Here is a 22,874-nt window from a genome sequence, read left to right on the forward strand (position 1 = left end):
TGAAAAAAGATATATCATGCAAGGAATTAACTTATCTATTTAGGCATAAATATAGGAAAATTTAAACTAAAATTCACCAAAGAAGAAAATTACCAGATTTAAATGTGTATTATACAATAAAGAAAGTGTTGTATACACACAATACATAGTAATCTTAATGTTTATGGACCAAACAACTGAACTGTATGATATGTGAAAGCAAAATGCATAAAACTAGAAGAAAAAATATCCAAATCCACAATTATAGGTAGATATATTTAAAAGTTCTTTCCCAAGAGTCAATAAAATAATTGGACAGATATTCAGCAGGTACATAGAGGGACTCAATCACATCAAGTATCAGGGAACTGGACCTCATTGGTCAATATATTTTTAAACAAAACACAAAACAGCAGGTTTTATGGTTGGATCTTTGTCACTGAAACCTCTCATACACTTAGTGGTAGAAAAATAAGCTAACTTTCCATGTTTGCTTTTTTAAAATAATCAAGAACTTTTGTTGATTTTGAATGCAGACAAGTGTATGAGTATCAGATACTGTCCTGTTTAGAGAACAACTGCCAGGGACAAAGAAACCAGAGACATGTTTGTCAGCATTATAACAGAGGGTAAAGTCACGAATATAAAACAAATACCAAATCTTTACTATTTGAGTTTCTTTTTCCATGCCTTTGTGAGCTTCATCTAGCACTGAGAGGAGAAACTGCTCCTCCTCCAGTCTTGAGGTCTAAAACACTAAACCCCAAAGAAAAAACAGGATCACAACACACCTCTTACACCTATCAGTTTTTCCTTGCTGGAAACAAAATACTCAATGCTTGCAAATTATAGCAGAAGCTTAATTGGCTCACAGTTTTGGTGCTGTCATTCCATGATCAGTGGCTCCAAGGCAGGAACATCATGGAGGAAGGGTGCTGAGGAGCATACTGGGTCAATTCATTATGCTTAGGATGTGGAGCACAGGTTAGGTGTACCCACCAGAGATAACCCTGAAAAGCCGTATCTCCAGTGACCTATGTCCTCCAACTGGGCCCCCAAACTAGAAGCATATTCAGCTATGAACTTCAGTGGGTCAATCCATTGATGAGTACCACCCCCACAATCCACTGTGTCTTGATACAGTTGAGCTGAAAATGAAGATTAATCAAAGTAGCTCTTGCCAGACTTTCTGGGCTGATTTGATATAGTATGTGCATATCTGTCTTTAAATATTAAGGTATATGTGGGTTTACAGGAGACAGATTCTTAGCCTACTAGCCTATTTGGTCAATTTAAGCCAAACCATGAATATATTCATTTCATACTTCACTATCATTTCTGTATTATAAACTAAACTTCCAATATGGATGGATGATTGAATCCATTGCATTGGAACCACTAGAATCTAGCATATGGTCCAGCTGGGGAATGTAATAGAATCACGAGACTAGACTGGAAAGCCTAGAGACTCGAGAAGCCTCACTCATAGGCTTATTTTCCCCTTACCATATTATGAGAGATTAGATACTGTCTTGGGGTGGTGGCTAAACAAAAACCTAAAGTGCTAATATTTTAAGTTTATTGCAGAGTGTATGACACTCTTACAGTAGTGAAGTGATAAAGATTAGAATTTTTTTTTTGGTACCAGGGATCGAACTCGGGTCCTTGCTCTTGCTCAGCAGGTGGCAAAACCACTGAGTTAAATCCCCGGCCCTAAAGATTAGAATTCAAAATCTACCTGAAGATTTTGAATAGTCAGCCTCTCATTAAAAAATCCCCATGTGGTTCAGCTAAGGAACATGTATAAAATATATGTAGACTATTACTAAAATTGTAAAACATCCTAGTTCTCAATATCACCATATATAGCATGAGAAGCAGCATGTGACACCTATAAAATAAAACCATATTTGCATTCCTAATCATTTTGATGCAATGTAGCCAGAATTCAATTGTTGGTTATTACAATGCACAGAAACACTAAGACAACAGAGAGAGAGAGAGAGAGAGAGAGAGAGAGAGAGAGAGAGAGAGAGAGAGGAGAATACACTTGGTGCTAGAAAGAGACTATAAACTTGCCCAGATATTTTAATTTTCAGACTGAGAACCTAAGTATTATAAGTGTATTTTATAAACTAAAGGAAAGAATAGAAAGCAAAATATGAAAATGTAGACACAGAATCAGAATCTATGAAAAGAATCAAATAGAAAGTCAACAACAGAAAAATGCAATGTGTGAAATTAGGAATTCACTAGATGTCTTCAAGAAAAATTAAACAGTGCAGAAAATTATGCTACTCAGGAGACAGTACAATAGAAAAATATAAAAATTGAAGTAAAGAGAATCAAATAAATTGAGAGCACAGCAGGGTCCACAAGAGACATGTGCCATTCAGTAGAAAAAGTGATGTTATATGTCTCATTGGAGACCCAATAGGAAAGGAGAAAAAATAAGAAGAAAAATAAGAAAAGATAATAGCTAAGAATATTGTAAATTGATAAAATATAGTTATAGATTGAAGATCAAAATATCTATAAATATATTGTTTATACTTACAAAATATCTGCAAGTATATTGTTTATAATTATGTTAATTACATCATAGTCAAACTGCTGAAATAAGAGAATCTTGAAAACTGCTCTTTCCCAAGACTCAAAGCTGACTTGTCACCAAAACACAGAAGCTTGAAGAAAATGGAATGCCACATGTAGTGGTGAAGCTTGAGTAAATAAGAATCAAAATGTATAATTGATAATGTGAAATAGGAAGAAAAGGTCTAAAGTGGTAGGTGAAAGGAAAGAAGGGAAAGGAAAAAATATGAGAAAAGGAAAAAAATGGAAACAAAGTCTTTGTAAAGAAGGGAGGGTTGAAGGGAGGACAGGGAAATGAGGAAAAATAAGAACCAAAATACATCATGTAATGTACAAGTTCCCAGTGGTGAATGTAATTGTATTGTATACCTAAAATCTACCAATAAACTTAATGAAAAAAAAGAAAATATCATTCAAAGACAAAACAAAGAATTGTCATTTCAGACAAAGCAAACCTCAATTTGTCTCTGGTAAGCCTGCAAACATGTAATTCTAAATGCACAAACACATAAATGATTACATATTGAGGGTAAAGGTATACCTCATTTCAAAGTTACTGGAAATTTTAAAAGTAAAATCATTTAACTTTAGATATTACAGCATATGCATTAATGATTTTTCTATGTAATTTGAGGTACATGCTTGTTTAGATAGAAAATTTAAAAGAAAAAAATAAACAGCCTCTATCAATATAAAATGAAAACCACATACAAATCAAATAAATGATACATAATGACAAATCAGAAGTTTTTTGTGGAAAGTTGCCATTCTTGTACCTCTCATAGCATTTCATTCACAAAAAGGTCTACCAAATTGTAAAAGGCTTGGAATTTTAAAACTATGCCTAGGAAAATGTAATTAACTAATATATTTTTCTGAATATATATTTTGAAATGTAGATATGGTTAGTTCATTGATGCAATTCTAATTAATGGTATAATATTAGCTCATTAAAGTTAAAATTGATAAAAGTGTACAAGTATCAAATCATACAGAGGGATGAAAATATTTACCTTGGAAAGTAATTTGAAAATCAGCCAAGGCTCAAGCTAGTGGCATTTTGCATTCTTGTCACTCATAAATGCCTGGTAAATGTGATGTAATTATTATCAGCATTTACCCAGGAAACAGTTAATCCACTACTTAATATGTATTTGGAATTGAGTCAAGGAAAATATCAGATAGAAAGAAAGAAGTTCTTAGTTATTTGCAGTTTTTGTAAGTAACACATCCTTGTAAACCCAGCTGTATGATTGCTTCCTTTTAATCTGTCTTTTTCATTTTAAAAAAGCCACCAGTTATCTTGCAAAAGTAAAATAAGCCTCTTTTTTCAAAGATGGAAAATTGTATCTTAGGGTAGAGGTACATAATGCACTGATGCTGATAACAAAGTGGAATAAAGAAAAATTAAAGACATTTAGAGCTTGGCTTTTACAGGATGCATTGGTATTTCTTTAACTGACTTTATATAAATGAACACAAAAGAAATAACATACTCCAAAAGGCAAGGGAAGAATACAGCAGGAGGGCTCAGTTAGGAAGGAATGTGGAGGGAGGACGTCTGCTGCTGGAGCAGGGACAGGAAAGTCAGAAGCTGGCAAGAGCGAGCAGAACAAAATGAGCATAGAAGGACGGAGCAGTGGGGCTCTGGCACCGGTCCGCACTCTCAGATGCTGTATCTGGTGCTTAGGTTATGTTCAGTTAGCTGTTTGTGGGTTTTGAAAATTAGGAGAAAATGCAAAGTTCTCACCAGGACGGATATGTGAGAGGTGACAAACAGATTTTCAGGCTTCTATTGCACATTTTTCCTTAAAATTCAATACGCACACATTACAATAAAAAGGAAGAGTCTGAAATATGTTGTAGGGTGCAAAAGAACCATGTGTCATGGTTGTGCTTGCCAGGACCTCATAATTGAGTCCCCTTACAAATTTTTTCTTCAGTGACATTGAATATGGTTTAGATGTGTCCATTTTCCAGAAAGATATTTTATATTTATCATGTGCTGTTTTCATCACAGTATAGGAATCTAAATTGAGACTCAGGTTCATTTTTTAGTTGGGTTAGATGTATATTTTGTCCAAAGCATCGTTTTTGTTTTTTTTTTTTGCATTCTTTTATACACATGTCCACAAAATAAATAAGACATTCCCAAAATAAGAAATAGTAGATCTCATGATCTGATTTGGAGCCAAAAAAAAAACTAATGCGCTACAAAGATCATATTACTTCTACACTAAAACCGCTGTTTTAAATTTCCCATTAAAAGCCTTAAAATCTCAAAGATACACAACCTGAATCCTGCTTACATATATCTGTCTTCTCTCACTCTGAGGTATATAAAATAATAAAAAGGAGCTAACATTTATTGTGTGCTGACTATAAGACACGAATTCTTCTAGAATATATATAAAAATATAAATAAGTATGATGTATTATATATTATATAATATAATAAATATAAATAAAATTGTTTTAAGAAATAGATATTTAAGATAATTTTTAATTTTTATTATGACTGCTGCTTTATGGATGAGTAAATTGATACAGAGAGAGGGTCATTAATTTGTCTCATTCACATTCCTAATAAATGGCCCAACCAGGGCTCCACCCCAGGATCTTTATAATTCTTGAGGTGTGGTGTGTTTTTCTGGCCTCTGAGACTTGAACATGAACCATCCCTCCCATGTGCTTCTGTAGCATATCCTAAGTTTACTTTCCTTATATAAGTTCATTACCCTTTATTGATATTTTGTTTACTTGTCTGTGATCTTTTGTGGTACTGTGGATTGAACCCATGGCCTTTGCCCTGAGCTGCAACCTCAATCAATTTTTAAAAAGTTTTTTTCCTCATTTTATGATAATGTCTCAGTAAATTGCTGAGCTCAAACTTGCAGACCTCATGCCTCAGCCTGCCAGAGTCCCGAGAGCTCAGATCTGCACCACCACACTCAGGTAGAACATAACTTTTTATTGAATATGAGTCTTCACTTTCTTTTGTGTTGATTTTCTTCACCACTATCTTCCCAGTGTCTAAACCAGTGATGATAAATCTTTTAAAGATGAGTGTCCAATCCGCAACCTCAAACCCACTATGCAGAAGTGTCAACACTGGAATTAAACCTGAATACTGGGGTTTTTAGTTTAGAAAAAGCAACTCACACACTAATATCTTTCATCTTAAAAGAAAAACACATAACATACTTGCCATATGTTCACCACCACTGTGTTCGGTCTATACTTGTAGCTTTAAAAATGTGTGGTAAATATACAGATACTATATAACAGTTACCTGCTCTGTTTCGCACACACTTTCAGATACTTAGTAGGTTTCAATGAGTGTTGCAGATGAAATTAATACATGAGTCATGTTACTTGTAAGTACTATGAGACTGGAAAATAGCTAAAAATCACAAATTACTATTCCTGCTGCCTTTGGTGATGCTTAGAATTTCTATCATTAGAGTAATTCATTTACATGAAAGCACGACTCTAAAGGTAATATAAATGGAAGCACTAGATCAACCACTTAATATCCACTATTTCATCATTTGAGTATTCTATAAAATGATTCCATGCTTTTAAGGATCCTCAAATATATCAGGTCTATCTAGAACTCTGTCTTCTTTCTTCTACCCTCAGCCCTCTCTCTCTCTCTCTCTCTCTCTCTCATATTTATTATTCTTTCACACAAAAGTAATTATAATAAAAGTTATTTCACTCATAAAAATGACCCTCATTGAAATGATCAACTCCTAGTTCATCTCTGGGTTAAAATAGCATTTTCATTATTTATCATTATTGTTGTTGTTTTCCTTTCACCTGGTGGCTCTACAAAAGAAATTAATGAACTACAATGCAAGAGGTATGGACCCATCTGTGGGGAGAGGAAACTGTGACCTCTTATCATGAAGGATGGGCAGGGAGAAGAGTGAGGAATTTCCTCTCTGTGCTAGGTTGTGGAGTTATCATAACAAAACACCACACCCTAGGTCTCTTAAACAATAGAAGCTTGTTTCCCACACTCCAGAGTCCTTAAGTCCAACACCAAGGTGTTTCTGAGGGTCTGGTTTCTCCTAAGGTCTCTTCCCTCAGGTGGCAGGTGATGGATGGCCTTCCCTTTGTGTCCTCATAAGATCCTTTCTTTGTACACATGGGCTCTGGTTTCTTCCCTTTGTTTATAAGGAACCCAATTCTCTGAGATTAGGCTCCATTCTGTTGACTTTACTTATCTTCTTCCTCCTCCTCTTCCTCCTCCTCTTCCACCTCCTCCTCTACCTCCTCCCCCTTCCCCTTGCCCTCTTCTTCTCCTTTTCTTTCTCCTTCTCCTTCTCCTCCTTCTTCTTCTTCATGAGATTTAAACTCAGGACTTTTGCACTGAGACCCATTCCTAGTCCCCTTTGTAAGTTTTTATTTTGAGACAGTCTCAATAAATTGTACTGTCTGGTTTTGAACTTGCAACTCTTCTGCCTCAGCCTCCTACAGTGCTTGGATTACAGGTATATCTCACCACATCTAACTCAATTATCTCCTTTTTTCGTTGATGAATTAGACTGGTACAAAAATTATGCACATTAACAGAGTAACACAATGTTTTTGTACCTGTGGACATAACATGCTTACATCACATTAACCATGTCTATTTCCTCAAACATTTGCAATTTCTCATTGACAAAAGCTCTCAGTGCTGTCTTGGAGCTTTTCGAGATAGGCAGTCCATTTTTGACTACCCTATTCTTCAACAGAGCACCAGAACTCCTTGGCCCTATCTAGAGATAAATTAGTACCTATTGATTACAATTTCTCCACCTGCTTCTTCCCCAGAGCCTCCTCAGACTCTAGTAGCCACATTCTTCTTCTACTTCTACAACATTAATTCTTTCTTGTGGCCATGAGGTACATGTTCTTCATTGTGTGGCTTATTTCACATTATATAATATTCTCTGGTCCATGATCCATGTCATTTACTTCTTGAACATGGGTGTATTTACAGACACAGAATGTCTTATTTATTTATATGAAGTAGTTTGACACTAAAATATATTCTGCGTGGCTGGAATGTGTTTCAAATTGATAAGTGAAATATTCTTTTTTTTTTTTTCTTTTTTGGTACCAGGGATCAAACTCGTGTTCTTGCGCTTTTGAGGCAGGTAGCAGAACCACTGAGCTAAAGCCCTGGCCCTAAGTGAAATATTCTTCTTAACAACTTCCTTTTTTGAAAAAAAAAAAAGGCAAGCTTCTTACACTGGTAGTTCAGCATTCAGCTTCATGCACAAAATTGTTTTGGTTATTGTTCTTCTGTTTTGTTTTAATAACACAGAATGGTCTGGAGAAAGGATAAGCTGCACAGTAAACCACCATGTTCTGCTTCCTATACTTTGTCATCTGCTTAGCTTTCAGAAACATCCAATGCCAACATTCTCTGCTTTAAGACAGGCAGTTTGGGTGCAGGAACATTAATAGAGCATCATTTTTTTCTACTACTTGAAATACCAGAGTGGATTATTGGTGACAAGCAATTTAAGGCAAAAACTATTTTTTTTAGATGTTCTTTCCTTCTTTTGTAATATGATAGATACAAATGATTATTTGCACATTTTAACCTATTGTATTCAAAATCATGGTCTGCCATGAATTAGCCTAGAGAATGCATTTGATAAAATACTAAATAATGCACACTTCTAAAAATTCAATTTTAGAAGTTTCATATTAAATTGTATATCTTTCTTTAAAGATAAGGAAATTTTGTATAATCATTGTTTGCATTCATATAGTCAGTATAATAGAATATCAGTGCTCTCAACTCTTCCATCACATACTCTATTTTTCAACACAGTCCTTACTTCTCTTGTGGCTTTATAACCTTCTCAGTTTCTTATCCCTTTTATTTATGGTCCCCAGACCTTTTGAAAGTGTGACTACTATTTTATGTTCTTACTTAACTGGGTAACAAATGAAAAGAATCAAATTGAACAAGTTTAAACAAAGCAAATGGAGTTATTAGCTCTCATTACTGACAAGTCTAGGAATGAAGCTAGCTTAAAGCTCACACGAATACAAGGACTAAAATAGTCTCTGTGTGGATCTGATTTTCTTTCCCTTTCATTCTACTTGCTTTCCTCTTTAAAGTTATACTCATTTAAGGTAATATTTAATCTAAATTACTGGCATAGCTCAAAACTTTAGTTGAATTAATGTCTAAGAAATCGTTTTTTGAAAATTTCTCCCACAAATATCACAAATAACTTTCCTTGGTTTATATGACTCACAGTTCTTTTTTTCCTTCTCTTTTCTTCTCTCTTTGGTTCCTATTTCTTTTCTTTCTTTTCTTGTACTGGGAAGCCAACCCAAGGTGCTCTACCACTAAGCTGTGTCCAAGCCCCTTTTTAAAATTTTTATTTTGATAAAAGTTTTGCAGTGTTGCCTGGGCTAGCCTCAAACTTACCAGCCTCCTGAGTCAGGTACCAAAATGGTTTGCTTTCTCAATGAAAATTGGAACTAGTGTTTGGATTTTCCAATTAGGTTTTGCTCATATGGCCTGCTGTAGACTTCATCCTATACATCATTAGAACAATGTGCCGATTTTGAGCTGTACAGAGGAAACAGAACAATTGTAGAGTTTTATAATCCAGTATTTATAGAACTTACATCTTTTACTTGATATAATTTTAAAGCATCTTCCCCTAACTTGGTACAATACTACCACAAACTGATGCAGAAACATTCCAAATTCTCCCCAGTTTGTGATTATTTCATATCTCATGCAATTACCAAGTTCTAGACTAGAGCATCTGGTTAAAAAGCTTACCTGTTATAGTGAATCCAAAGTGACTTCTTATTGATTGGAACCCATACCTATCATAGTGTATCCTGGTGGGAAAGTAGAAACTGTGGTAAAGAACCTTACTTGGACAGTGAAGATGGGAACAGAATTCTTGGTACTTCTCTGTCGATCCCAGAAATAAGATCTTTTACATGATCATAGAAAGTGCTTCACTTACTCTGCACTAAGGAGCCGCCTTATCAACCAATCCTGCTGCTCTTGATTTTGCAATTTGGGAAGCTTTCACTTTCATACTTTCCTATAACATCACATGAGATTAATCTTTTATGGGTTACTCTACAATGACAGCAACAGTTAAAACTCTGTTGGTTTCCTATCAATTGGGTCTCCTTATCTGGATCTTTAAAGCCAAGAATCAGAGGGTTTTAATGTGAGTCTCAGCATAGAAATTTGTCTCCTGGTAAGGATCTTTGAAAGTACTACCATGCTTACACCCTGGCTTTGCTTGTTTTAGCATGATGGCATTTCCCTGGGTACCCACCCCTAAAATAATATGGTAAACCTACCCCTGCTTTGGAATAAACCTCAGTAAATTTCTTTCTCTCTGTCTCTCTCTCTCTCTCTGTCACTCTCTCTCTGCAGTTAAAATCACTTTTCGGCAGCTAATGAAAATTAGACTTGGGAGATGCCAAGTCCATACTCAAACAGTAACTGTTTTGGAGTTGATCTTACCTCCTGTTTTACTTCTAGCTTTCTTTTTTAGTGTGGTGCTTAGAATGTGGATTTATCAGCACTGAAATGTATGGACTACCTTCTTTTCAGGTAACTTTGATTATTGAACACGGTGAGACTTTTTCAGGTAAGCAGATTTTTCTTCCTCCAATGTGTTCTCAAGATTCTATTTTCTACTTTTTTTGTGAGAATTTCCTTAAATTCATAATAAGCAACAAACTGATTTAAATATCCTTTTATTATTATGTGAATTCTTCCAAAGTCTCAGTCTGAATGAAAGGCTCACAATACTCAAAATAAAGAATTAACCATGTAAGCGAGATTGATCCCTTTAAACTTGAGACATATCATCTACCATCTCAGCCTCTGTAATTAGACATTTTATGATATTTCATCTAAAAAAACCCCACTTTCATAATGTTTTGTTATCATATCACATAGTTTTCATTTTATCAATTTTTGAAATTTTAACACATTTGACACCAAGGTTCTATGTTTGTTTGGCACTTCACTTATTTTCTTGGCACATAAACTGTGGTAGTGTTGGGCTGCGGAATTAGCTCAGTGGCTCCAGCGCCTGCCTTGCAAGTGAAAGGGCCCAAGTTTGATCCCCAGTACAAAAAAAAGAAAGATGTTTCATATACCCTGACCAAGTCGGATTTCTCCTGGGGATGCAAGGATAGTTCAACATACGTAAATCAGTAAATGGAGCACACTATATTAACAGAGCCAAGGACAAAAACCATACGATCATCTCAATAGATCCAGCAAAAGCATTCGACAAAATCCAACACCCATTCATGATAAAAACCATACAGAAATTTGGAATAGAAGGTCTTTATCTCAACCTGATTAAGGCTATCTATGAAAAACCGACAGCTGATATCATACTAATGGTCAAAAACTGACAACTTTCATGCTAAAGTCAGGAACAAGACAAGGATGCCCACTATCACCACTCTTGTTCAATAAAGTCATGGAAACTTTAGCCACAACAATTAGAAAAGAGAAAGAAATAAAAGAAATAAAGATAGGAAAGGAAGAAGTTAAACTGTCACTAGTTGCTGATGATATGATACTTTACATAGAAGACCCAAAAATCTCCACCAAAAGACTTCTAGACTTAATTGACAGATTCAGTAGAGTAGCTGGATATAAGGTCAACACTCAAGAAACAGTAGCCTTCTTATACACAAATAGCAGACTCACTGAGAGAGAAGTTAGGGAAGACATTCCTTTTACAATACCAACCAAAAAAAATGAAATATCTAGGAATCAGTCTAACAAAGGAAGCAAAAGACCTCTACATTGAGAACTACAGCACTCTGAAAGAGGAGATCGAGGAGGATATAGGTAAATGGAAAGATATCCCTTGTTCTTGGGTAGGAAGAACCAATATAGTGAAAATGGCCATACTTCCAAAACTACTATATAGATTTAATGCAATGCCAATTGAAACTCCAATATACTTCGCAGAACTAGAGAAAACAATCCAAAAATTCATTTGGAACCAGAAGAGACCTAGAATAGCAAAAGCAATTCTAGGAAACAGAGACTTGGCTGGGGGTATCACAATCCCCAACTTGAAACTATACTACAAAGCTACTGTGATAAAAACAGCATGGTACTGGCAAAGAAACAGACTCGAGGAGCAGTGGAATAGATTAGAAGATGTAGAAACAACTCCAGACATACTCAGCCACCTCATCTTTGACAAAGAAGCCAACCACCCTCATTGGAGGAAAGATAGCCTATTTAATAAATGGTGATGGAAAAACTGGATTTCAACCTGCCAAGGATTAAAACTAGACCCATACTTATCACCATGCACTAAACTAAGATGGAAGTGGATTAAAGATCTAAATATTAAGACAGAAACACTAAACTTGCTGGAAGATAATTTAGGTAGAACTCTTGGAGACATTGGCATAGGAAAAGAGTTTATGAACAAAACCTCAGTAGCATGGGAGCTAGCACAAAGAATCAATAACTGGGATCTCATCTTATTAAAAAGCTTCTGCACTGCAAGAGAAACCACCAACAGAGCTAAGAGATAACCTGCAATGTGGGAAAAAAATTTTAGCAGCTGTATCTTAGACAAAGAACTACTATCTAGAATATATAAAGAATTGAAAAAAATCAGACCCCCCCAAATTCAAAGACCCAATTCAAAAATGGGCATCTGAAAAAAACAGATATTTCTCAGACAAAGAAGTAAAAGCAGCAAATAAATATATGCAAAAATGTTCGACATCACTGGTCATTTGAGAGATGCAGATGAAAACGACTCTGAGATTTCACCTCACCCCAGAAAGAATGGCTGCTATCAAGAAATCAACCAATAACAAATGCTGGCATGGGTGTGTGGAGAAAGGAACCCTACTCCATTGTTGGTGGGAGTGCAGACTGGTGCAACCACTGTGGAAATCAGTATGCAGGATACCTCAAAGCACTAGGACTAGAGGTCCCATTTGACCCAGCTATTCCCCTGCTGGGTATCTTCCTGAAAGAATTAAAAGAATCATACCACAGCGATATATATGCACCCATTTTATAGTGGCACAGTTTGTAATAGCAAAGCTTGGAAACAGCCCAAGTGCCCATCAACTAGAAACTGGATAAAGAAGATTTTTTTTTTAATTTTATAAAATGGAGTACTACTACACATGCCATAAAGAACGAGAAACTAGAGACTTTTACAGCTAAATGGATGCATATTGAGGCCACACTCTTAAGTGAACTAAATAGGACACATATATGTAAATACCGAATAGTTTCTCTAGTGTGAGAAACTGAAAGTGTAAAAAAGGATTAAAATGATTAAAATGAATAATTTATAATTTGAAATAGGAAGAAAAGGTCCAAAGGGGTAGGGGCAGTGGGAGGGGAAGGAGAAAAGAAAGAAGGGAAAGGAAAAATTTTGAGAAAAGAAAATAAAATGGAAATGAAGACTATGTAAATAGGGAAGAGTGGAGGGGGTAAAGGGAGCACAGGTAATGTGGAAAAAATAAGAACCAAGATACATCATGTACAAGCACAAGCACCCAATGATAAATGTAAACATATTGTATACCTAAAATGTACCAATAAAAGAATTTAAGAAAAAAAAATGTGGTAGAGTTAATCTCTACAAAAATGGTGTTTAAATATTGACAGTAGTCAGATATCAAATAGTAGTCAGTATCAAATATTGATATCAAATATTATTTATATGAAAGCATTATATCAAAAATATATCAAATATTGATATCAAATAGTGGTCAGTATCAAATATTGATATCAAATATTAATATAGTAGTCAGTATCAAATATTGATAGCAATCAGAATTCTTTTGTAAGTGACAACCAGGTATTACACTGATGAGTTCATGTGTTGACCACATACTAAAAAGCATATTGCAAACATTTATTTCATAAGACTCAAATAACATTGCATTTTAGTTCTCAATTCTATTGTATTCTGGATTGGTCTTTATCAATCAAGGTTTTTTTCCTCATTCGTAGAAAAGATGACTGCCTCTTTTTGTCTTTACAGTCTAATCTATAAAAGATGATTCTCCTTCATGTGTTACACTTCTAGCTTCTCTATCACCAACCCCTCCAATGCACTTGATGGCCAGGTTGAATATGGTCTTCATCGAAGTTGCTAGGAGAGCATGTCTCATTCAAATCCCAGGACTGATATCAGGAGGAATCCCCAAAATGTAAATCAAATAGGTAGTCAGTGATCTACTATATTATAGTGTAAAATAATTTTTCTTCCAACTAAATAAAATGGCATTATAAATTGTCCCCTGAATTGACCATATTCCCTCCAATTTATAAAAGTAATTAGGACATTATTAGATACGTCTCATAAGCACTGAAAAATGTAATCAGATCACCTGATATAACCAATAAAATTGTTGTAGAAAAATCAGATTCACATAAATGCAAGTCAGATTAGGACTCAGAAACAACTAAATTAACATATCTAATTTTCTTTCAGAAAAGAGTATTTCTTCATTGATTCAATATATTAAAAATATTCCTTCCTTTTTCTTTGCCACATTACGCACCCCAGGCTGAGACTATCTTATCACAAAAACTTTTAATGATGATTTCAGTGGGAGGAAAACTTCTCCTTTACCATCCCAGGGTGTCCAGCTGAGCATAAATACTAAGCTGATATAAGTCTTATCATGAGAAGAAATACACATATATTTTATTTAAATTGACACGGACACAGAGTCACTACAATAGAACAAAGACTCAAAGAAGTAGTTAGGCTTGAATGCTTGTATACTGAGTTAGACAAACAGTGGTAAAATATGAGAATATGACCAGATAAATGATTGCGAACTAGGTAGTGAATGGTGAAAAAGTAATCAAGAAGGTAAGATTTGTTTGTACTGATTTTCCTGGACCTCAACTCATGATCCCTGGTAATAAGAATGACACTTTCTTCCTGGTATAGGAAGAAACTCTTCCACGGAGGCATTTTTTTCTGCTTTCAGAAAGAAAAAAGGGAGGTCAGAGAGTCTTTGTTGCACCTGTTTTCAAGTGCTTTTCATTTTCAATAATCTTCAGGTATATTTCGGGTGGTAAATCGTTTCACCCTGCAGAAGATTTTAAGCAGGCTTTCTTTTAGTTCTGGTATTGTTATTAGCTACCTGCAATAATGTGAGACTAACTGTCTAGTTCTATTAAAAAAGGATTAGAATTCACTAGTGTCAGGAAAAAGCATGAAGTAAGATAAAAATATTCTTAAGCACAAACCAGTTAATTCTGCAACATGAGAAAATGTTTGATAAAGCACAGAGTACTATTTAAGCATTTTCAACTGTATAAAATACAGATTAGGAAATTGCTTTTGAAGTGTCTTATAATGTCGAATTAGTTCACGAAGAGCACTTTGCTATTAGCTGCTGTGGGTTTTGACCTCAGTAGTCTGTTATTCTAATAACGGGCCATGTAGGTCAATGTTACAAATGAATTTCAGGCCTGGAATTGTAGAAAAATATATAATTAATGCCAGTGCTTTTCAACCCCTCTTGCATATTTGCGTCTCATGGGCCCAAGACCAACAAAGGAGATTCCTATTCTGACTGGTTGGTGTGTTTAAATCTCTTTTGGTTATTCTGATGTGCAGACAGGGTTAAAACACTAGTTTCAGTGAGCACACTTAGGAAATCCATGAGATGGTACTTCTACGTGAGTAAAGTATGGGTTTATTCCATAAGTAGAGTCTTAGTTTCTGCTACTTCCATTAAAAAAAAGAAGTCTTTCTAGAGATGCACTGTTGCATTATTGTACAGTGGTGCCCCTCACCTGTGAATTAGTTTTGTTCCATTTCAGTTATCCATGGTCAACCATGATCTAAAAATATTCAAAGAAAAACTGCAGAAATAAATAATTTAAAGTTTGGATTGTTTGCCATTGTGAGTCAGTGTGATAACATCTCATGACCTCAACCACATTCCCTGGAATTTGACCCAGTCCATTTTCCAGCAAATCCACATGCTGAACCCTACCTGCCTGTTAGGCATTTGGCACCCCTCTTGTTTAGCAGGTCAACTGTTCTAGTATCACATGCTTCTGTTCAAGTAACTCTCATTTTCCTCAGGAGGACATGAGTAGTGGTGCTGGCAATTCATATATGCTAAAGAGCAGTCATTTAGTGAGAAGGTGAAAGCCTTTAACTTAATGAGGAAAGAGAACAGGTTCTGAAGATTAATGTACAATAAGATATTTTGCAAGAGAGACCACAGTCATGTAAAGTTTACTATAGTATGTAATTATAATTATTCTAAGTTATCATTAGTTATTGTTGTTAATCTCTTACCATGCCTAATTTATAAAGTAAACTTCGCATATGTATTTATATACAGTATAGGAAAAATATAGTATACCATGAAATACCATAAAGGTATTTCAGCTAACAGTCAAGCACAGTGGTAGTTATATAAGATGTTAATGGAGCTGAAAAAATTTTATTACCCAGAGATATTGGAGCCATTATAACACTGTAGCACAAAGTGATACTTGTGTTTGAGGTTATGGTGATGTAAAACTAACTTATTGTCTCACTAGTACAATTAGAAAGATAGGACATACAATTATGTTCAATACAAAAATACTTGAAAATGATAATAAGTGACTATGGTACTGGTTCATGTGTTTGGTATACGTTTTACTCTTATTTTAGAATATAGCTCTACTTAAGCATCCAGGTTTACTCTAGAGCATAATGGTATGCTGGCAGCAGACTCATAATCCTACATTTACCATGAATCTCGATTACATCAACAGGTTACACCCATTGATTGGCCTTTACTGCTTAGATTTGAGTAAGTACACATAATATTTTCACCAATAAAGTTCCTGAGGAACACATTTCTCAGACGGTATCTCTTCATTAACTCGTGCATGACTATGTATATGAGGTTAGTTTCTATGTGTGATTTCACATACTTACTGGGGCTTTTGAAAGGTACAAAGTCTCTGTCAGTAAATAGGGACCACTGCAAAACTTTTTAGTGAACTCTGAGAAATATACCACTTTCTTTGCAAAGGGGAATGGGCTGAATTCAAAGAGGTCAGAATTTTCAATATGAGGTTTTTTTTAGAGTATTATGCAGGCATGGTTGTAGATAGTGCTCAAAAAATAGAGATACAGTGGTAAACAAGAATAATAAAAATCTTGATATCATCAATCTTGAACTCTCATGAATAATATATATTGTTTTATTTTTCTTAAGAAGTAAAACATTTTTATTTATATTTTGCTTAGAGCATAAATCAATTACTTGCTGTCCTTAAATTAAATAAATTGCTTTGTTTTGGGGGCCACTGAGCAAAAAGCTCCAGTACTTTGAAAAGACTAAAGAATAAGTAATACATAAGATTAGTGAAGAAAAGAGAAAGAGGAGCATGCAGATTATTTGAACTGAAAGGGGGAACATAGCTGTACAGATGCAAAGTATTTTATATCAACAATAGAAACATTTACTAATACATTTGAAAATGTAAATGAAGTGGACATATTCTTAGTAAAATGACAGTGTTCAAACTAAGAATAAATTAAAAATTTGAACAGAAAAACCCATTGAAGTAATTAAATTGTTCATTAAAAATGTCCACACAAATGCTAAAAACCAAAAACAAAACTCACTATAAGTTCATATGGAAGAATAAAAAGATAAAATATTTATGAGAATGGAAAATTTTCAGGCAAATGTGATTTATAAAGATATATACAATAATAGAACTTAGTACACAATTAATTTACCAATAAAAATTACCGTAATGTGAAGCAAGATTTACATCAAGAATAACAGCATATAATTTAATCTTAGAAAATCTATAGAGTTGTGATGGAGAAAATTATGTCAACTTGATTGGCTTGGGAGCCAACGAATGGATTTGTAAAGTATGGTTCTGGGTGTCTCTGGATGGGTCATGGAGGCATGGGTTTGGGTACTACTATATATAGTTCCTGTTCCTCTTATCTCTGGCATTGTTCCATTGCTCTGCCTTCCAGCCTGAATGTATTGAACATTTTTGCTTTGCCATGCCCTTCCTCCATGATTTTTCTATCTTGGAGCCAGCTGACTATGGACTGAATCACCTGAATCCATGAGCCAAATTAAGTCTTTTCTCCTTTAAATTAATTGAGACCTTCAGTATTATGCCTCATCCATGGGAATACTGATTAATACAGTAGGATATGCATAACATTAGCATGTTAAAAGTGGAGATATTATTGTAGTAGTAGATACTCAAAAAGCTTTCAATAAAATCAAATGGAATTCCTTGAAAACTGGGGGAAAAAAGGCAATGGCAGTTTTTGGAAGAATTGGAACAAAAAGAGCTCAAATTCACTGTGGGTAGAACTGACATTTGTATAAAGATCTTGCAAAAGTATGTGGTATTGTCTAGTGAAGTGAAGATTTATAAACTATAACAAAGCAATTACTTTTCTTGTGTACTCCATTATTAGTGATTTTTACATGTGAATGTGCATGAGAATCACTGAGACAGAATGTTAAAAGTTGCACTCCCTTCTCCCTAGAGTATATGCATGGAGTGTGGCTGGAGAATTTGTGTATCTAACAAGTCCACAAGTGATGTTACTAGTCAGGAGAACAAACTCTGAGAAACATTACTAAGACCCACGTGTAATTTTTCAACTTGAGACTCACATAAAACTGAACACAAGTTTCCACAGAAGAGAAAAATGGATACATAAAATACAGTGAAATTCAGTACTATAGTGACTATGAAATAAATGTAGCTGTCACAACATGTATGAATCTCTGACTTTTGAGGAAGTAAAAATACAAATTACCCATACTTGATATTTATACATTATATACATGGAACAGATTATATTATTAGATTCCATAAATAAGTATTTATGTCAATTAAATTCTATGAAGCAAAAAATAAGTAAATAAAAAAGTAAGTTGTTAAATACATATAAAATTTCACTTGTATGAACGTCAAAGTGTACCAAACATAAATGTATCATATAAAGATATATAATTTTTGGATAAAGTATATTTATAGCCAAAGAGAAGATAGACACATGATTTAGAATAACAATTAGGTCTACTGAGAAATAAGATATGGTCGAAGCACAGCAGACTAGGATTTATAATTTATTTATGTATTACTTATTGTGACAGAGTCTAGCTATGTAGTGCAGGCTGGCCTTTAACTCAGTATGTAGCCCAGGCTGGCCTCAAACTTATGGTGGCCCTCCTGTCTCAGTCTCACGAGTGCTGGGATTACAGGTGTGCACCACCACACCTTGCACACACTGGTATTTAAAGATACATTTTAAAATGAACAGTAAGAAAATGAGTGTTCTCTACTTCTTTCATTCATATCTTCCTTTTTATGTAATTCTTTTTAACTTATCTGCATGTTATAAAGACTTAATGTAGGACTGCTAATCTTTGCTTTCATTTTCCTTCATAGCTGCTTTTATAAACTTGTCTATAATGGCCCACACTAAACAACTCCCGGGAAAGGACATGTCATTTTTTGCCTCATAAACCTCAGGAGATACTCAAATTCTCAGTCTTCAGGTCTTTATTTCTTTATAAAATGATCACAAATTCTTACTACCTAATCTCAGATTGAAGTTCTATTGTCACAGGAAATTGCACAATTAATGGAAAAATTCTGAGAATAAATAATTGAAAAACAAAAATAATACGTACTCTGTTTGCAAGAAAAATTGCCCAGACTGAGCTGTAAGTTATGGATATTACTTGTTAGGAAGCAAACAGAATAAGTGTAAAGTCTAAATTGTGTGAAAGGTTTTCAAATACTGTCAGTAGTTTTCATTTCTACCCTAAATATTCTTACCTGTAATCTCAACATCTTTGGACCCACTCAAATTTATCAATGTTTTCCTCAGACTTTGACAGTCCACATTCAAATACTCCCTACTAGTACCAGAAAATGAAATTTTATTAATGAAGCATGCTGCAATTTTAATTCATTTTGGCAGAAGCACGACATTGTTAATTTGTGTTGAGATGGGGCCAAGCAAATATCCTTCAGGCTTTTCAGAAAGCCTACTGCTAACCTACATTGTTTACTGTAAGGCCCGAGTTAGAATCTTCAAAAGGTTGGGTTTTTTCCTTAATATTAAAGTTGAAATTAATTTTTATCAGATAAGTTTTGCTTTATTAGTCTATTGTGTTGAGGTAGCCTAGAATATCAGATATGATATCCAATACCATTATTCTTGCAAGTTTTCTATTACACATATCACTAATCTATTTTTGTGTCTTCATCCAAAACAGTGAAAAACTTGAACTAAAACAAGAACAAACTCTTAAAAACCTCCCTCAGGTTAGTATTATTTTGTTAATTGACGTTTTCTAGAAAGATTTTTAAGTAGTCACTATTAATAAATTTGTTAGTTCAAATTTCGACAGGTTATCCACTAATCTATGACAAAATATTTTAGGTCAAATAAATCTATAAACTTCTCTTAACTAAAAGTCTGAAATGCTATGAAAAATATAAATGAGAACATTTTGATGCATGTCATTCTCACTTCAATGAATGCACAATAACTTATTCTGTCTTTGAATTTTTTATATGTCCTCAGAACATTTGTGAAATAATCTTCATATGTGTTTTTAATGTATGGAATTTTTCCCCAGCCATGAAATGAATGTATTACTTCTGTTTCCATTGTTTGAATACTCCTTTAATTTTTTCTGGTAGCAGAATCTCATTCTTTTCATGATGAAATCCATACTACATGTTTTGGATTGCACAATTTAAAGAGTGATTTTGTGACTGGCTAGTATAACTGGCTGAAGGATGGGTATGCCCTCAAAGTTGGGCCAACTCCAGGCCTATTTTGATAAAATTATTCTTTTTTATTTGAGCTTGCTTTGGTGAAAGCATGGATTTCTTATTGGGAGCAATAAAGTGGAAGCAATGGCAGTTGTCGGTGTCAGAAGGAACCATCTGAGTACAACCAGATAATTATTAGAGATAAGCTGATCTCAGAGTGGAGAAATAGATCTCTGGTGACATCATCTGTGACCCAATTTCTCTTCAATCAGCTACACATTTAATGTTTAAGGTGATGTGAAGAAACAAGTTCTGAAGATTACTGTCTAATATTGTGCTATTGAACTTCCACAGCACTCTTTGGAATTCTCTATTAACTGGGAAATCCTTAAGAAAAAAATTTCTCTGTTTTTGAAAATCAGGGCATCCACCCACCAACACTTCATTTTATAGGCAAGTCTGTTTATCTCCTAACTCTTCTGTTTTCTATTCTAGCTCAAAAAAAGAACTGTGGAGAAATCTGATGTTACTGAAAAATTCACTCTTTTTCTTAATGTGCCATTTTTCTGATGCTGCTTTTTCTCCGTACAAATAAGTATTTGCTTATGAATATTTGAGCAAACTTCCTGATAATTTACTTTAAATACCCCAGTTTATAATGAAAAATATTCTAAAATACTTTAAAATACATATTACATTTTTAAAGTAAATTATTACAAGTTCTGCCCTGTTAAAAACAATTGCACACTCATATATATTTCTACCACCATACAAACACATTAACTAAAATTTGACATGGGTAATTGTTATATAATGTGTGATCTGAAAAATGTACTTTCATATCTTTTTATTGTAATTTTTTTTCATAAAGCATGTAAAACCTGAGCATGAAATGGTATGACTACAGCAGAACTTGCCTTTCATTCTTTTATGTTCTATAAATTTATAGAAAATTTTTATCTGGACTTTTACATTTGCCCTGTTATATATTTAATGCTATCAATCATAAGGCTTTTGTTTTTAATATATGGTCATTTGATGTGTCTTTCTGATCCAAATACTGCAAAAACACACTCTAATTTGAAAGTAGAAGATTTCCCTCCAGACTTTCTTCTACTGAGGTTATTTTCTGTAGTACGCAAGATCTTCATATTTTAAAAAATTGAGCTTCTAGATATTCTAACAGAGAACACCATTTGGAAAATGAAACAATGTACTACTGCAATTTAGAGGTTGCTATAAGTCTGTGACAATGGCACTAGAAAGGTACAAAGTTTCCAAATTAATCTCAATGGACTAATTATGGTCACTTAAGTGTCAGTGTTGTTAACTTTTTTCATTGCAATAGAAAGAGCTAACTAGTATGCTTTTCTAGGCCAGCTGAACACCCACCATAGCAGGAGGTGGCATTCATTTGAAATAATGTGCTATAGGGATAGCCTTTATGAACTAGATCTGCAGAAACTTGAAAATTATTTTGATTAATTGGTTAATTGAAGGGCTGCTACTACTGTCCTTAAAATTAGAATAAAAGTAATGGTTATAGTGTTGTCAGCTAAAAAGTAGCTGGACTCCAACCGTGAAGTTTATAGGATTTTGTATTTTTTTCTCTAAAAGATCATCCACCAGCAGGGAAGACAGTTTACTGTAATAAGGTAATAAATATTTTTGAAGAAACATTCCTATTTCTTATGATACTACCTGATATTAAAACCTAAAAGAAAGCCCAAATAAAGTAGCAAACACATGATGAATCCTTAGTTTCCTTTAAAGGATATTAGCAAATTCCATGCCTTAAATAGTATTTACCACCACTTTCTCTGTTAGCTATGGAGATCGGAAAGTAAAGGGACATGAATAATTACCAAAAAACCTTGCATGCTGAACCTGGTTTTAACAAAAGAATCTTTTGAATATTTCTTTCTTCTGATGGTTTATAGATTATGTCAACTTGAGTAAGTAACGCCCAGCTAAATTGACTCGGCATAGTTCTGAGTGTGGAAGGAACACCTTAGGGAAGATTATTACCAGAACGCTATAAAAGGAAATGCAGAAGGAAGGCTCGCTTCTGTTTCTTGGGAGGAACTCCAGGATTCCAGAGCAGACCCTTCAGACTCTGGCGCAGACCCTTTGGCCTGCAGGTAGGAACTTCATGGGACAGTACACGGAGCTCCGGGCCTTTGACTGGACCTTTTGGCCCTCCAGCGTCCGGAATGACCCTTGCACTCTTCCACACCCGACACTATGAGCAGTCATTGTAAGCCAATCTGTAAAGTCTTATATATTTGTGTATGTTGAATTGAATCTGTTCCTCCACTAACCGCTGACTGATATATTTCTGTATGCAAATACAAGAATAACCATAAACCTTGCGGGGCAATAGATCAATGGGTTAAATGTTATAATTAAAAGAGAGTGTAGGGAATGTTGCAAAACTAATGAATGCACAGGAATGTAACTTTTTAATTTTTTAGATTTAAAG

This window comes from Heterocephalus glaber, unplaced genomic scaffold (genome assembly GCF_053883595.1).
Source record: "Heterocephalus glaber isolate CG9 unplaced genomic scaffold, H.glaber_assembly_v1.0 deba00001442, whole genome shotgun sequence".
In the NCBI taxonomy this organism is placed as follows: domain Eukaryota; kingdom Metazoa; phylum Chordata; class Mammalia; order Rodentia; family Bathyergidae; genus Heterocephalus; species Heterocephalus glaber.